Source organism: Myotis yumanensis, unplaced genomic scaffold, assembly GCF_028538775.1.
Source record: "Myotis yumanensis isolate MYYU_CA2020_CCGP unplaced genomic scaffold, mMyoYum1.0.hap1 SCAF_2, whole genome shotgun sequence".
NCBI classification, from domain to species: Eukaryota; Metazoa; Chordata; class Mammalia; order Chiroptera; family Vespertilionidae; genus Myotis; species Myotis yumanensis.
In genome coordinates, this window is record NW_027223753.1 from 206,546,212 (window position 1) to 206,565,049 (window position 18,838).

Consider the following 18,838-nt stretch of genomic DNA (forward strand, 5'->3'; position numbering starts at 1 on the left):
TCATGATATGGGTTCAAGATACTTTGGAGATGGGGCATTAAAGCTGTACTTAAGCTTCAACGAGGTGGTTAAGGGGTAGATTCTAATCCAATCTGACTTGTGTCCTTATAGGAAGAGGAAATTTGAATTTACAGAGAGACCTCACATGTGTGTGCATACAGAGGAATAAACATTGAGCACACAAAGAGAAGATGGCCATCTATAAGCTAAGAAGAGAAGCCTCAGAAGAAACCAAACCTGTTGACACCTTGATCTCATGTCTAGCTTCTAGAACTGTGAGAAAATAAAGTTCTGTCATTTAAGTCACCAGTGTGTGGTCCTTTGTTTTGGTAACTACAGCAGATGAATACGGGCTAAAAGAAAGTCCATTTTACCAAAAGAGAAAGATAAGGACAACATTGGAGGGAAGGAAGAACAAACGATGAATGTGGCTGTCTTATAGTTAGAGGAAAGTACTAAGATAGAGAGAAAGTTGAAATAGTGACAAAACTTTAAAGTTGAAGATTATTGATAGCCCATGGCTCTAAGGAAACTTAAGAAAAGAATGGTCACTCACTCATTTATTCATTTTGGAATGACATATTAATGAATACCGGCCACATGGAAAGCACTAAGAATCACTATGGAGTGTCAGAGATAAGTAAGGCATAGATATTTCCGTTAAGAACTTTATTTGCTGCCAAAACCGGTTTGGCTCAGTGGATAGAGTGTCGGCTTGCGGACTGAAAGGTCCCGGGTTCGATTCCGGTCAAGGGCATGTACCTGGGTTGTGGGCACATCCCCAGTGGGAGATGTGCAGGAGGCAGCTGATCGATGTTTCTCTCTCATCGATGTTTCTAACTCTCTACCTCTCTCCCTTCCTCTCTGTCAAATATCAATAAAATATATTAAAAAAAAAAAAAAAAAGAACTTTCTTTGCTGCACAGAAAACACCCAAACATATAATAGAATAGTATGATGAGTGCTAGGGAAGAAGACACAGGGACATCTGGAAGAAATATCTACCCCAGTCAGATGTTTTCAGGGACGGTGCTTGAAGTAGGTTATACCGCACTTGAATCTTAAAGGAAAATAAGAATTATTCAGGAAAAGAAGGAAGGATATGGCTAATAAAAATGACAAGATAGGTTAAGCAAGTTTTTCAAAGGCAGGAAGATAAAAGCATAGAACGATACTGTTGAGGAGATACATGCATCCTTTAGCTAACATTAATTGATTTCTTTATAATCTTACTAGAGGCCTGGCGCAAGAAATGCATGCATGGGTACAGTCCCTAGGCCTGGCCTGAGATCAGGGCCATCTTCCCCAGGTGCCCGCAGCTGGCTCTGCCCCCCCCCACTCCCAGTTCCCCATTTGCCATCAGGTGATTGGTGCCTGATGGCCAGGGAAAGGGACTGAGAGGTCAGCTGTTCCCACTCGCTCACCGGCCCTGCCCCTGTCATGGGTGGCCATCAGGCTATTGGAACCTGCAGGCCAGAAAAGGGACCAAGAGGTTGTCAGTGCACCTCATAGTGACTGGTCCAGCGGTCGTTCTGGTAGTTCTTCTGTTAGGGTCACTTTGCATATTACCCTTTTATATATAGGATACACTAAATAACATGTATCTGGATTAGTTTAACTAAAGATTGTGTGTGTGAATTTAATAATAATACCAATATTTTTTCAATAATTCAATTTGTTGTAGTGAAAAACTTAACACAAACAAGATTTATATTGGGTTGGGATCCAGAGGATTTAGTTACTGGGATTAGTTTCCTGTTTTAACACAGCACTACAGGCTTAGTGGCAAAAAGAACACAAATTCATCTTCTGGTTGTGATGTCAGAAGTCTGATGTGGGCTAAAGTCGAGATGTCATGAGGATCGTTCTCCTTTCTGGAGGCTCCAGGGGAGAAGTAACTTCCTGTCTTTTCTAGTTCCTTGGTTCATTATCCTTTCCACATACATAATTAATAAATACAACAGGTTTGAAATTTGACTTTAGTCTTTTTAGGTCTTCTTTTCCTCTAAGTTATAGATTAAGGGAGGAATAACACAGAGATAAAGCCATTTTTATCAAAAATATCCTATATAATAAAAGGCCAGGGACCATAAGCATAACAACTGGAATGACTGCTCAACCAATCGCCATGAGATGCTTTGACCAACTCTTGCCCCCTCCGCCCCCACCCCCCGCTGGCCCACAAGTGGCAGCGGGTGGGGCAGTGGCAAGCAGCAGCGAGCTACCCATGCACAATTTCGTGCATTGGGCCTCTAGTCCTATATAACAAGATGGCTGCCTATGACCAGGTCGGCAAGGGTTTAGTGAGGGACCACCAAATGACTGAACAAGCAGGCTGCAGGGGGTGACCAGCCCAGCAGGAGGGGGGTCCGTTGGAGGTGACCAGGCTAGCAGGCAGGTGAGTGATTAGGAGCCAGCAGTCCAAGATTGTGAGAGGGATGTCTGGCTGCCGGTTTAGGCCCAATCGGCAGTCAGACATACCCAAGGGGTCCCCGAATGAGAAGTTGCAGGCTGGGCTGAGGGGACCCCCCCCCTTCATGCACGAATTTCATGGACCGGGCCTCTAGTTTATTATATAATATCAACTGGATTTGTTGATGTTGACTTAGTTACCTAGTTAAGGTGCTGTTTGTCAGGTTTCTCCACTCTACCGTTACTACCCCCCCCCCTTTTTCTCACACTGTGGTCTTTGAAAAGAAGTCACTCCATAGCCCACACTTAAGGAAAGGGGATATTTCAATTATTTGGGCATCTTCTATAAATCAGATTTTTCTTTTTTTCCATGTTTATTATTTTATTCAAACATTGTATTGGTATCTGTAGAAGCTTAGATAATTACTTTATATATTGGGTTGTGATCTAACACTACTTTATTTATTGTATTGCCCAAATTGTTCCAGCTTTGGATACTGGTTGCTCTTTTAGTTGGTCCCTCTGTCCCTTTGACATACCCCATTAATGTGGGTTTTCTTTTCTTCTTTTTTTAAAGCATTTCCTGGCAGGGCAAGGTATAATTCCAAACTCACCTTGTATATTTTATTCTATTTTTAAAAATATTATTAAATAGTGTGCACTTCATGATCCCATTTTGAAAAGTTAATATAATTGATGTGCATATATACTTGAAATAATAGCCATCAAATATTAACAGTAGTTATGCTATCTCTGCCTAATGGTGATATCAGTGATTTTCTTTATTTCTTTCTGCGTACCTGCTTATTTTTATTATTATATGTTACCTATATTTGAAAATCAATAATACTGGCTGATTAGAAAGGAAATAAAAACAGGCTGAAGGCAATAATAACTTATTTATAAATAAGTGAAGCATATCTCCCAGTGTTCAGAACATGAAGTCAATTTTGAAGAGTCACAGCTGCCCTCTACTGGCCAACACTTCGGACCCTAGAGATAGGCTGTGTCCTTTCAGAAATGCAAGCCTGCCACTTTCTGGGCAATGACAATTCTGATATCTCAGGAGTTAAATATATTTAGGTTTCTGCAATAGCATCTATAGGCAGATTGAGCTTAGTTACATGTTTAGGGTTCATTATGAGAACTTAAAAAAATACCTCCCCTAAATGTGAAGTTTATGCTGTGGATTGTGAAGAGAAATGGATATGTGTGAGAACAGGCCCAGAAAAATATTGCACATGCTGACTGCCAATATTGTACCTCTGGGTCTAATCTAAAAAAATATATCTTTTTGGATGAGAATATTTGTTTCGTGACCTCTATGCTGAGAATGTGACCATGTCTGCCACAAAGCTTAAATAAATAATGCTAAGATTTTTTCACTGGAAAAATGTGAAGAAGAAAAAGTTTATTTTATGTACTACTCAATTAAGTTTAAACTGTCTAGTGTGAATTTGTGGGAAAGGTCAAAAGTTTAATAAGTGATTTAGCCAGGAGTGAAATTCACATCCTGGGTAAATAACTACTGAGTGCAAGTTCTCCTTCCTACTAGGTGCCTCTCTAAGCATCTACTTACTAAATGGCAGCAAGCATCAGAAAGCTTTCTGCTCATGCAGTGCTTGAATTAGTGAATAGAGACAGACAACAGGCAGGAAACATGATAAGTAAATGAATCACTGTTAAGAGGCAAAAGAAGACTGCAGTGGAGAGAGGGTGTTTGGAAGGTGAAGGGTGAGGGTGGGGACAGGTCACTGTATTTAATACGGGAGTTGAATTAGCCTCTTTGAGAAGCAGAGATTTGAGCAAAATGAAGGAGGGAGGGAAGGAAGGAAGGAAGAAAGGAAGGAAGGAAGGAAGGAAGGAAGGAAGGAAGGAAGGAAGGAAGGAAGGAAGGAAGGAAGGAAGGACGGGAGGGAGGTAGGGAGGAAGGAAGGAAGGAAGGAAGGAAGGAAGGAAGGAAGGAAGGAAGGAAGGAAGGACAGGAGGGAGGGAGGGGAGAAAGCTTTTTAAAATCTTTTTTGTGTCATCTTTTATATAAAAAACCAAAGTTGATTCTAAATACTCCTGGAATAAAATAAAACTGCAAAACTTTAAAAATGTATTTCACAATTACAGTTGACATGCAATATTAAAATTAGTTTCAGGTGTATAACACAGTGATTAGACATTTATATATCTGTGAAGTGATCAGCCCAATAAGTCTAGTACCCACCCGACACCATACATAATTATTGCAATATTATTAACTGTATTGCCTTATGCAATACTTTACACTCCTGTGATGATTTTTATAACCAGAAGTTTGTACTTCTTAATCCCTTTCAACTTTTTCACCCCGACCCAACACTCCCTCACCTGCTGTCTATCAATTTGTTGCCTGCATCTAAGCAAACTTTTAAATGGGGCCTTTAGGGCTCTGTGAGTCCAGCCACATCTTTCACCAGCCTTCTCTGGTTTTACTGTGTTCCAGTCCTATTTATTTTAGTTACTTTATTTTTTATAATTTTTTTTAATCACCAAGCTCACCCTCACCTTAGAATCCAAACATCTATTTCCTCTACCTGGATTCTCCCCTCCCCACCATTAGCCTCTGTGTCTCACACTCACCTTTTAATTCTTGATTTAAATGCCATTTCCTCAAAGAAGCCTTTTTTTTTTTTTTTTTTAACCACCCGGCCCTTTCCAAACTAATGCCCTGTGTGTCTCCTCCTAGTGCTAATAATACTAAATTTGAAATACTGATTTGTTGGATGTTTGCATCTTCCCACCACCTGGCCACCAATGAAGACAACACCAAAAAAAAATTTCATAGGCCAATATCCTGATGAACATAGACGCTAATATCCTCAACAAAATATTAGCAAACTAGACCCAGCAATACATTAAAAAGATCATACACCATGATCAAGTGGGATTTATTCCAGGAATGCAAAGTTGGTACAATATCCACAAATCAATAAAAGTGATACACCACATAAACAAAATGAAGGCTAAAAATCACATAAAAATATCAATAGATAGAGAAAAAGCATTTGATAAAATCCAGCACCCATTTATGATAAAAACTAGGAATAGAAGGAACATACCTCAAAATAATTAAGGCCATATATGACAAACCCAAAATCATACTCAATGTGAAAAAATTAAAACTGTTTCCCTTAAGATAAGGAACAAGACAGGGCTCTTTTCAACATAGTACTGGAAGTTCTAGCCATAACAATCAGAGAAGAAGAAGAAATAAAAAGCATAGCATCCAAATTAGAAAGGAATAAGTAAAACAGTTATTATTTGCTGATGACATGATACTGTATATAGAGACCCCTAAATATTCCATCAAAAAAACTACTATAACTGACAAATGAATTCAGTAAAGTAGCGGGATACAAAATAAATATTCAGAAATCAGTTGCATTTTTATACACCAATAATGAACTATCAAAAGTGGAAACCAAAAAACAATCCCATTTACAATTGCATTAAAAAACCCTGAGGAATAAATTTAACCAACGGTTTAAAAGATGTGTACTTGGAATATTATGAGACCCTGCTGAAAGAAATTGAAGAAGATACAAATAAGTGGAAGCACATATCGTCTTCATAGATAGGAAGAATGAATATCATTAAAATGTCCATACTACCCAAAGTAATCTCTAGATTCAATGCAATTTCTATCAATATACCAATAATATATTTCACAGAACTAAAACAAATATTCCTAAAATTTATATGGAACCACAAAAGACCATGAATAGCCACAGCATTCTTGGGAAAGAAGAAGAAAGTTGGAGAAATCACACTATCTGATATCAAACTATATTAAAAGGCCATAGTAATCAAAATAGCATAGTATTGGCATAAAAAAAGACATACATATCAATGGAACAATATAGAGGCCCAGAAGTAAAACCACAGGTTTATGGTCAATTAATATTTGACAAAGGAGGCAAGAACATAAAATGGGATAAAGATAATCTCTACTAATAAAAGTGTAATATGCTAATTAGACCAGACATCTTCCGGACAAAGCCACAGTGGCTTGGGCAGCTATGAGGCCTGGGGCTCAGGCAGTGGTGAGCCCTGGTGGCTGCAAGGCCTGGGGCTCAGGCCTCGAAGCCTCAGCGGCCAGAAGTGGCAGTAGTGGTGGGGTGATGGGGGTGGTACCATCCCCTGATTGGACCTGTTGCCTTCCTAAGGGGGAGACCAGACTGTGGCTTAGGCCTGCTCTCCATGGGGAGCGTGCCTAAGCCATTAGTAGGACATCCCCTGAGGGCTCCCAGACTGTGAGAGGGGGCAGGCCGGGCTGAGGGAAGCCTCCCCAGTGCACAACTTTTCATGTTTAGGAAGCACATCAGGATTTCATTCAGGTACTTCAACCTTTATCAAAAGGCTATGAGGTTTCCAATAGTTGGTGGTTGGGAAAATACTGAATTACTGCACAAACTGAAGGCATCGTTAAATTCAATATTGTCTAATTCTATGTAAGAGTCCAGTTTCCTCTCGTTTTGTGCTTGAGGTTCCTAAGACCACTCTCAGACTCAATGATTCGCTAGAAGGATTCACCAGACTCAGAAATATTATATTCATGTTTATGGTTTATTGTAATCAAAGGATACAAAGTAAAAATAGCAGAAGTAAAAGTAATTCAAGAAGAAATCAGGTGCAACCTTTCACGTGACACCTCCTGGAGACATGCTTTATTCCCCTGGCAATGATGGGTAATGTGGGAAGTGCTGACAATCAGGAAAGCTTACCTGAGCCTTGCTGTTGAGGGTTTTTATTGACGGTCAATCATGTGGGCATACACCCTTCAACCTGTCAGAAAAAAAGCAGTCATTCACCATAAATCCCATTGACAGCACAAGCTATCTAGTCAAACTGGTACAGCATTACAAGGCCTCAGGCATGCAACACCTTTATCAGACAGAACCTATCAAGAGCTCAGATTCCAGAAGCCCATCTAGTGTCATGAAAGTAGGCCTTTATTCTAACATGCAGAATTTGACCAACTAAGATCTAATCAATGACATTGTCATAGATTTTAAAGTGCATATCTTTAGTGAATACAGATACTGAAGGGTTTTTTAGTATATATATATATATAATTATTTCAGAGGGGAAGGGAGAGGGAGAGAGAGATAGAAACGTCAATGAAGAGAATCATTGATTGATTGATTGGCTGACTCTTGCATGTCCCCCACAACCCAAGCATGTGCCCTGACCCAGAATCAAAACATGACCATGACCTCCTGGTTCATAGGTCAATGCTCAATCACTAAGCCACATAGGCCAGGCAAGATACTGAAATTTTAATAGCTATGGGCCTTTTTTTATTTATAGAAGTAGACATGGGAAGGATGGTCATTTACTTCATTTTAAATTTCTGGAAAAGCATCAAGGGAAGTTGAAAGTCAAATATGTTCTCATGCCTGGCCGGCATAGCTCAGTGGTTGAGCAATGACCCATAAACCAGGAGCTCATGGTTCAATTCCCAGTCAGGGCACATGCCCAGGTTTTGGGCTCAATCCCCAGTGGGGAGTGTGCAGGAGGCAGCTGATCAATGACATCCATGATTCTCTCTCATCATTGATGTTTCTCTCTCTCTCTCTCTCTCTCTCTCTCTCTCTCTCTCCCCTTTCCTCTCTGAAATCAATAAAAATATATTTAAAATATGTTCTCATCATGAAAATTATTTTCTATGTATTTTCAGAGGGCCTTTAACTGCTAGAATAAATATGACATGTGCCATGGACCTATGTAATGGTGTATTTTCCAGTTATACTCCCAACGTGGCACAGCTTTTTAAGCTAAGAAAAATATGCATTTTGACGATGTCCTTCAATGTATATTTATTAATCAGGACTTTTAAAGTTGAAATGCCCAAGACCTACTAAATATTATGGCTCACATCTTACATAATAAAATAATAAGGAAAATAAAGGGATGCTGAGCTTAGGAACCCCTGGAACCATATACTTATTATCAGCTTTGTTTATCTCTCATTTCTATCTCTCACTGGCAGTAAGCTTGATTCTTTTCTCTATAAACTTTTTCCACTGAGCAAGTGACATGAGCAATCTAGTAAAGGATTGTGATTGGTTCATTGGTTAAATTTATTTCTAGGTTTTGTTTAATGCCTAACGTTGGATCAATCATTGTTACTAGAAGATAACATTTTTTACAAAATGCCTCTAGCATTGATTTATTTAGTGCTGTCCATATTTGGTTTGGGACTTATATTGAGTTGAATGATCTACTCCAAAAATATGTTACTTTATTTAGAGAAATTATCTTTATACTAGAGGCCCGGTGCACTAAATTCGTGCACAGGGGGGGGGGGGGTGTCCCTCAGCCCAGCCTGCACTCTCTCCAATCCGGTACTGCTGACTCCTAACCGCTCACCTGCCTGCCTGCCTGATCACCCCTAAATGCCCTCCCCTGCCAGCCTGATTTCCCCTAACTGCCTCTGCTTTGGCCCCCACCACCGTGGCTTTGTCCAGAAGGACGTCCTGATGGATGTCTGGAAGATATCTGGTATAATTAGCATATTACCCTTTTATTAGTATAGATGTGTAATTAAATTAAGAACCTTGAGATAAAGAGATCATCTTGGATTCTATAGGTGGGCCCTCGATTCAATGGAAAGTGTCCATATAGGAGAAATACAGAGGAGAAACACACAGAAGATGAGAAGGAAGCAACAGGGAACTGATTCAGCGATTGGAGTGATGTGGCCACAAGTCAAGGAACCACCAGAAGCTGAAAGGGGCAAAGGATAGATTCTCTCCTACAGCCTCCAAAGGGAATGCAGCCTAGAAAAACCTTTGCTTCAGACTTCTGGCATCCATAACTGTGAGAGAATAAATTTTTTAAGCCACCAAGTTTGTGGTAATTTGTTATAGAAGCCACAGGAAAACAATACAGAAGTTATTTTTTGTTTGTTTTTCACTTTTAAAATTTTTTTCAAATAATTTTAGATTTATGGAAGAGTTGGATAGAGCAGAGGGTTCCTCTATATCCTTTATCCATTCCCCTTCTGTTACATAATCATGACCCGTTAATCTAAGGAATAAACTAAGGAATAAATGTTCGTACAACACTATTAACAAAACTACAGGCTTTATTTAGAACCCCATTAATATTTTTCTTTCTTTCTTTTTTTTCTTTTTCAGGATCCACAGGATACCATGTTGTATTTAGTCATCATGTCTCCTTATTTTTTTTTCAATCTGTGACAGTTATGTCAACCACAGGTGGGAATTAGGAAGGAGGAAGAGATGAGAGAGGATTAAAGAATAGATGGAGCCTTAGCTGGTTTGGCTCAGTGGATAGAGTGTCAGCCTGTGGACTGAAGGGTCCCAGGTTTGATTCCAGTCAAGGGCACATGCCTAGGTTGAGGGCTTGATCCCTAGTAGGGGGTATGCAGGAGGCAGCTGATCAATGATTCTCTCTCATCATTGATGTTTCTATCTCTCTCTCCCTCTCACTTCCTCTCTGAAATCAATAAAAATATATATTTTAAAAAAGAATAGGTGGTGATAAAATCTGTGTACTATGGAGAAGATGGTTTCAGAAGATATTAAAGATCAAAGAAAACATGGGCATGTGTGCTAGAGGCCTCTGATGTGGGCTGAATGTTTGTGTCTCTCAAAAATTCACATGTTGAACCCTAATCCAAATATAATTATATTTGGAGATGAGGTCCTTAGAAGGTAATTAGGTCATGAGGGTGAAGCCCTCGTGATGGGATAAGTGCACTTATAAAAAGAGACAAGATCTCTCTCTCTCTCTCTCTCTCTCTCTCTCAATACAGCAAGAAGGTAGCTTTCTTTGAACCAAGAGGAGAGCCATCACCAAAAGACAATCATGCTGACACCCTGAACTCAGACATACAGTCTCTGGAACTCTGATAAATAAATATTTGTTATTTAAACCACCCAGTCTAAAGTAATTTGTTATAGTAGCCCAAATTGACTAAACCATGCACTATCTGTTTAGAGGATCCCCTGCTGTGTTCTAGGGAAGAGACTTCTTATTAGATAAGGTATCCCTGTAGCAAGATCTGATAAAAAAAAAACACACATAAATATTAAATTAATTATTTGGGCTGAGTTGGTAACTAGACAGGCTGCCAATTCTGGTTCATAAAGCATGAATCTGAAGAGTTATCTTCCATATGACAAATCCTGCTCATTTTATAAGGATGAAACAGTTGACTAAAAGTTGTTCCTTATTTATTACCATTGAATTCTGGTTTTCCCTAAGGCATGTGCTCATTTCTACCTGTTCCTCCCAGGCCTCTGGTGCTTGCTCCATGTAGAGTCTTAGCCCTACATCAGGGTCTATGCCTCATCTTATAGCACCACTATCTACCTCATCCTCCTTGTGGCATGGGCTAGATAATAGCACAGTCCTTTCTTTACTTGCTGTGGTGGAAGCAATAGGAACTCCAGTGCCCAAAGCAGACCTACCTGAACCCAAGGGGAATCTGGCTTCCCAGCTACTGTCTGGAGAAATAGGTAATGCAGTGCAGAAATGTTAGGGATTTCAGACCATTAGGGTAAAATTTGGTCAATAAAAGTCAGAGAAACAGAGGAACCAATATATAATTTCTTCACATTGACTCACCACCTACCCTTTCCTTAAAGGGTCATCTTGGGCAAACTATTTCCAGTAAGCTTTTCACACACATCCTACAACAACTAGCAAACAACTATCTTTCTTGTGGCCAGCTTAGTAACAGGCCACCTTAAATGACATTTCCCCCTCAACCTTGATGACCTAGTATTGCACCCCTTTCCTAAAATGTTACTACATACACTTTGCTCCATACTATTTCATTGGGGTACTTTGACACATCATCGTTTTTCCACAACACAGACCCAGATGCTCTGCCAAATAATATATTCATTGATGTCAGTAGGAACAGATGCTCATGTCCAGCTATGTTGATTCCTTCCATTAATCTATCTTGGAAGCAGTTAAGAATTTCAGCTCTTGAGCTTCTCTTTCAGTTGGGGACACATATCAAGATGCAGCTGTTGCTCTAGAAGCTACAGTCCTGCAGGCTTGCCAACTGGCACATTCCATCATACAACAAGAATTCTTGGGATTTGGAATCCAAACACCAGCCAAACACATAGCTTACTATTCACACAAGGGTGTGGGATGGCATAAATGAAAGTGTTTATTTTATTTTTCCTGCTACATGGAAAACTGGAAATCGTACCTTTTGTACAGCCCTAGCCAGAGGTGGACGTTGGCTTTTCACAAAACCTGGGAGCTACACAAGGAAACCTGAGGACTCTGTTGAATCAACTCTGAGTAAGTGAGAAGAGAAGGAACATTTTGAATAGTTGAAGAATGCCCCCTAAAATTCAAGCCCCCCAGAACCTCATGTGACTTTATTTAGAAAACAAAATCTTTTCAAAGATAATTCATTAAAGATATTGAAATAACATCCTTATGGATTTAGCCTGGTCCCTAAATCCAAAGACTTATATCCTTATAAGAGGAGGAGAGGTCACAACAACATAGAGAGGAAGGCCATGTGAGGATAGAGTCAGAGATTAAAGTTATGCTGTCACAAGCCAAAGAATGTCAGGGACCAGCAGAAGCTGGAAGAGGAAAAGAAGGATTATCCTTTGGAAGGAATGTGGCCCTGCCAACACCTTAATTTCGGACTTCTGGCCTCAAGAAATGTGAGAAAAGAAATGTCTAGTCTTTGCAGCCACTCATTTTATGGTACTTTGTTACAGCAGACTCAAGAAACCAAGACAGAACAGGACTCAAAGCAGTTGCAGGATATGTCAATTGATTAAGAGAAATAAGTAGAATGGGTGTGAGGAATGTACACGGCAGCATGACTTGGGGTCAAGTCATGCCTTTGCCTCACTCCACAGCTTTACCTACTTACTAGAAAACTAATAGTAGTCCCTCCATCTGGGATTGTAAGTCACACCTGCTCAAGTTACATTCAAAGAGCAGATAATTCCTTGATACTAAATATGTTAAACTGTGAAACATAGAGGAAGTATATATTCTTTCATGGCCACATACACCAGTCTTGAAACTAATGCTTTAAATGATGATTGTCTTACCCATTTACTAGAATTCTAAGTCAGTGTATTGCTTATCAACTGGTTATTGCATTTATTTATTTATTTATTTATTTAAATCCTCACCTGAGGATATTTTTCCACTGACTTTTAGAGAGAGTGGAAGAGAGAGGGAAAGACAGAGAGAAACACAGATGTGAGAGAAACACATTGAATGGTTGCCTCCTGCACAAGCCCTGACCACGGCCGGGGCTCGAGAGGAGCCTGCAACTCAGGTATGTGCCCTTGACCAGAATCAAACCTGGAACCCTTTGATCCACAGGCCAAAGCTCTATCCACTGAGCCAAATCGGTGAGGGCTCAACTAGTTATTTTAAACATTTTAGGGTTCTAGAGGTGTTATAAAAAATGGATGACTACTTTTGATTGACACCATTGAATAATGAAAAATTTTAAATTTCTCTATTATGTGGTGAGTTAAAAAAAGTGGTTTACCAGTCTTGGTCAGGTGGCTTAGTTGGTTGGAGCATCTCCCTGTACACCAAAAGTTCACAGGTTTGATTCCCAGTCAAGGCACATAACTAGGTTGTGAGTTCCATGCCTGGTTGAGGAGCGTACAAGAGGCAAACAATCGATGTTTCTCTCTCACATCCACATTTCTCTCCCTCTCTCTCTAAAATCTCTAAAAGCATATCCTTGGGTGAGGATTTTTAAAAATGTTTACTAAAATTTAAGGATTGAAGGATAAAATCTTTAATGATAGATACAGTAGTAAATCAATTTCATATCATTTCAAACATCATAAGTACAAGAATTAAAGTTTAAAACCAGTACTTAAGGCTGAAACCAATATAGGAATCATAATTTTCTTAAATGTTAAGCAATGTTCTAGTCCTAAAATCATTTTAACTAGTTCAACTTCTCTTTATGACTTACTCTTGCTTCTTTTCCCTAATTCTATAACTCTTAGTAGGAGAAAAAACTATGAAAATAGAACAAGTTTATCCTTTGGAAATCTTCTATGCTATTTCTAATTATTCTATAGTCTAACACCATATACAATTTTATTATTCCCAGCTGTGGACAATTATACAGTTTGCCTCTAAGCTCTTATAGTTTTTAGATGTTACTCTAGATTCAGTGAGCCATCATCAACCTAACAATGGGCTTCTTGGTATCATCGAATGACTTCAGTTTATTTTATTTGGATATACTAACTTCCATAACTCTGTATAAAGAAGGCTTTGAGTAGCTGGAATATTTTATCATTGAGTCAATTGTCTCCTGGGTAAAACACCAACAAATCAAAACAAGGTTACACAATTAAAAAACTTAACATTGTTGAAGAATGAATGACAGAATCTCAAATGTGTGATTAATATTTCATTCATGGCTGTTTTGGTTTCTGTCTAGATGGGAAACATCTAATTCTAGCAGTAATCTATCTATTCTAGTTTGAGCAAATTGCTTGAACATCTAATGGCCCTCATTACATCTCTTCAAAGTTGTATATTTTATAATTGATTTTACTCTCCATCCCATAGTTATAGAAAAGATGAGGTAGGTAACTGATTAAAACCTACAGAACTTTAATTCAAATTTCCCAAAAGCCTTTAATGTAGAATTATTTTTTGTAACAAAAAGACTACTTAAATTATTTGCAATTATTATACATCTTCTGTACTGCCTAAGGACTATTTCTTGGTAATGGGGCATTTTGAAATAGGTAATTTTCAGAATTATATATTCCATTATTATTTTACTAGAGGCCCGATGCATGAACTTCATGCAAGAATAGGCCTTCCTTCCTTCCCCCAGATGCCGTCACTGGCTTCCCTCTGGCACCTAGGACCCAGGCTTCCCTCCGGCTACCAGGGGCCTGGGCATTCCTCTGTGGGGCGACCATGGGACAATGGCTGGGCCCCCGACCAATTGGATTGCACCCGCCTTGGCTGGCCTAGCACCAGTGGGTGTCATAGCTTGTTCCCGGATGGTCGTCTGGATGATCGTTCCACTGTTCGGCCATTCGGTTGTTTTGTGCTTTTATTATATAGGATAGAAATAAACTTATTTGTAAGGCATCCCCACACAATCAAAGGGGTCACTCAGGCCCATTACAAAGCAACTAACACATTTTTCAGGAGTCTACTGATCAAATATATGGATATTATAGTTTTTACCTGGCTTTAATGGAGAATTCTAACTTTTGTAAAATGGATTTATCCTGTTTGGGTAAAATTTTCTCACCACAGGATATAATTGTGATTATTTTGAATTTCATTGAGTGTTTTTTTCTGTAATTAGGCTACACACTTTTCTGGAGAAAAGTACTAGTTTCTCCATATGGCTCATTAGAAGAATAACTCAAAAAGTGTGTGTGTGTGTGTGTGTGTTTGAGTAGGATTGAGTAGAAATGCACAGTGACAATAGACACAGGAGCATAAACAAAACAGCTGTTTAGTCCTGTGAGAATATTTATCTTTTCCTTGGAGAATTCTTTTTTTCCAAGCCATTCCTACTACGTTTTTTTTAACCCCCTTCACCTAAAATCATGGGATGTCTAAAATCATGAATCTATATTTCAAAGATAAGCTAGTTCATCAGGAATTACTCCTCCCCCCCCCCATTATTTTAAAGAAATTACTTTTAAAAATGCTTTACTCTGTTGAATCATTAACATAAGGCTAAACACTTCAAATTTTATGTCTTATGATTTCCACACTGAGATAGTTAATAAGAACTTGCACATTGTCAAAAGGAATGTGATTTTGACTATAATATTCATTTGAAGAAAAAAGAATACAATTTATTTTTCAGTTTGGAGAGTTTTCAGCATGTTTATTTTTTGAAATGATTCATAGGGAAGTAAAGGATTAAAAATACAAACATAACTTAAGTGAAGAGCAAAATTGCATAAAGCAAAAGGTGAATGGACCCAGGTGCACATGAAAAGCATTTCTCCTTCTAAAGAGGTTAGTATAGGTGTTACTGAGGTAACTATAGAGGCAGGAGAAACGGAAATGGAGGCAAATTATAGTTTATGACATCTGTTTTCACCTTGGAATATAAAGTCAAGTTATTTCCTATAACATAAAGTTATAAAAATAGACCTGAGATCTAAAATTAGACAATAAAAATTTGATAAAGCAGCCAAAGGTGGTGTCTTAGAATGTGAATTTCTCTATTTCTATCACTATGTGTAAAGCAAACATTTCTTTAGCTCCTTTGAGTAGCTATATTTTCTTAAAGAAATATGTACTAATGCAAGTATATATTAACTGACTATAATTAATCTAAATAAACCATTTGTTATTTCTCATAGAATTCTATTTCTATGTATTTCACATATTTTGTTTTCTTCAGGTTTAATTTGGGTTTTTGATTACTTCATCAAAATGACCTATTGGGGCATTTAAATTATTTAGAGGATAATAAATTCAGTTGATAAATTACATCTACTTTAGTGAAAATGTGCCTATATTTCTAGAAACACCTTACGGTCCTATACAAATATTTTTAATAAAATGAAACTAAATGTTTCTAATGTGAACCACACCGTATTTGTCTGATATTAAAAATTTACAACATCTATTAGGGAAATATGACCTGTTCTCTGCCAGAATATGCTACTCTTAGTTTATAGAGGAAATTTCATATATGAAAGTTTCACCTTCTGATTCACACTGCTTGACTTGTAAATGGTATTTTACTTAGCAGTGTTGGTATGAATCATCTATATCAAAGAACTATTACTTATAAGGTGTTTTATACATTCCCATTTCATATAAAAAGTAGTGGTGGGGTTAGAATGTCTTCAGTGAGTCTGTTCCTCCTCTTTTAAGTATATAATTGCGAGTCACTCATCAGTGAATCTCTAAGTCTCTGACACATCTTTAATGATGCATCTTCAGAGCAGGGCAGCATGGAAGCTTTGAGAAAGTAATATTTTTAATGAAGTCAATTCTATGGGATTCTTCTTTATCCAAATACTTGGTTTTAATAATCAGATGATCCTTTAAAGTACAATTTAGATGTTATATAAACATATATATGTAATTAAATATACCTTTCTACTATATACTAGTAAATGCATTGTTTGAAGATTCTCAAGATTTCAATATCAAAATGTTTTCAAACATATATGAGATTATTTCTGTTTATATGTGTATATATGTAAAGATTTATATATATACATATATATATATACCATTTTATTTAAGTTTTCTTGAAAAAGTATATTCAAGATAGATAAATTTTAATATAAGTGCATAAAGAATTTCATTGTTTTATTATTTAAAATATTAAAAATAAATTACACATCTGTAGCCATGCTGGATAAGTCTAAATTAAAGATTTTAGTAACTTTTTTGTTTGTTTTTTATGAAACTACTAGAGGCCCAAAGCACGAAATTTGTGCAAGAGTAGGCCTTCCTTCCCTGGCTGCCGGCACCGGCTTACCTCTAGCACCCAGGACTTGGGCTTCCCTCAACTGCTGGCAGGCACCAGGATCTGGGCTTCCCTCATAGCCCTGGCTTCGTCTGGAAGGTTGCCCGGAAGGATGTCCGGAAGGACATCTGGTCTAATTAGCATATTATGCTTTTATTATGATAAAGAATAACTACATTTTTCCATATTTACTATATTTGCAGTCCCATTTTTAACATAAAGAATGTTTAGTAGACGTGCTATTTGAACCATATAGCATCAATTCTCTCTTAGGGCCAGTGATGTGGGAGAGCTGATTGCTACTTAGAGTTTGGAGTGGGCTTATAACTCTTGCATCTCCTTTACCTAAGACAGGCAGATAAGTACCAATGAGAGGGGATCATGTGGGTACTGAATACAGAAATATACTGAAGCTTACACTTGTAGTAGTTATCATCATGTGAATACTTCTTCTAAGCTAAAGTTATTTTTTATTGTTAACATTTTTCTTTATTTTGTGAATTCATATACTTTGGCCTAATTGGAATATCCATTTATTATGCATATTATATTATTGACAGTGTATCTTTATTTCCTGAGCCTCATGTTTATAGATAGAAGGGACTTCAGCTTGAAAACATTCTTGGCTGCTCTTTCTAATTGTCACTTACTTCTCTTCATGGGAGAAAAATGACTTAACTAATTGGTAAGTTTGGGGGAATAAACAAAACATACCTGGATCAACCCTATCTTTTATAATTAATAAACTATAGGAAAGAAATTCATATTTGTTCATTTGTCTTGTATTATATGACACATGTCATTTCATGAGTTCTGATTTGGGGAGGGAAAGAGAATATTAATTTACCTCCTCCATTAAGTCCTGCACAATTGTGACTATGCTAGCTATTTAATGTACAATAGATTAGATCAGTTAAGCTGTCTTATACATATATCTCCCCTTACTGTGTGACTTTTCCCCATAATAAGAAACTGTTTACATTACAAATTTTTTATTACTATTACCACTTTGAAAAATGTTTCTACTATCCCTCTAATACTGGATTAGATACATCTCTTGCTTGCAAGAATAATACTGTATTTGAAAATTTGTCCCATATTATTTTTATTGACTCTTTATTTGGCTTTATCTAACACTAGCTGTGAAACATTTTTGGTACCAATTTTTCTTAGTGACCATTGCAATATCAATAACTAATTATGAAAAGACATAAAATACTTGTGTGAGAAATGCATTAAATAACAAATAATAAAATAAGTTAATTAAAGATGGTTGAATATACATATACTTTGGTATATGCTATCATTTTGCATCTTTATAATATCTTTGTGCAAAGAGAAAACTGTATAATATCCCTTTTTATACATAAGGATACCATACTGTCTAGTTTTAAATGTAAGATACCAAGTATTTTAATAAGTATGTATTATAACTGTATTTAGTTACCTTTTGATGTATACAAAATGCTTAGTGTTTTAGAAAATAAACATATAAGTGTTGATGATTCTATAGGTCTGCAATTAGGGCAAGGCTCATTTCAGTGTTGGTTCATGGGGAGTCAACTGGGAACACTCATGTATTTGTGGTTAGGAGGCAGGCTGGTTGGGTGATGGTTGCTTCAGCATGACCTCACTTACATATGTGAAAGTTGCCTTAAGCTGCCAATAAGGCTACTCCAGTTTGCTTTCAAAGCTAGCTTGGACTGGTGACTGGTGACTGGTGTCTAAGACTATGAGAATGTTAATTGTAAGGTTTCTTGAACCTTGTCATTGAAATCCTGCAACATCATTTCTGTGACATACTATTAGTCAAATGTCTGACCACATTTAGGAGAGTGAATAAACAGACCATCTTTTGATGAGAGGAGCTGCAAAGTCATATAGTTATAGGGTGTACAAATAGAGATAAAAGTTGCATGGGTA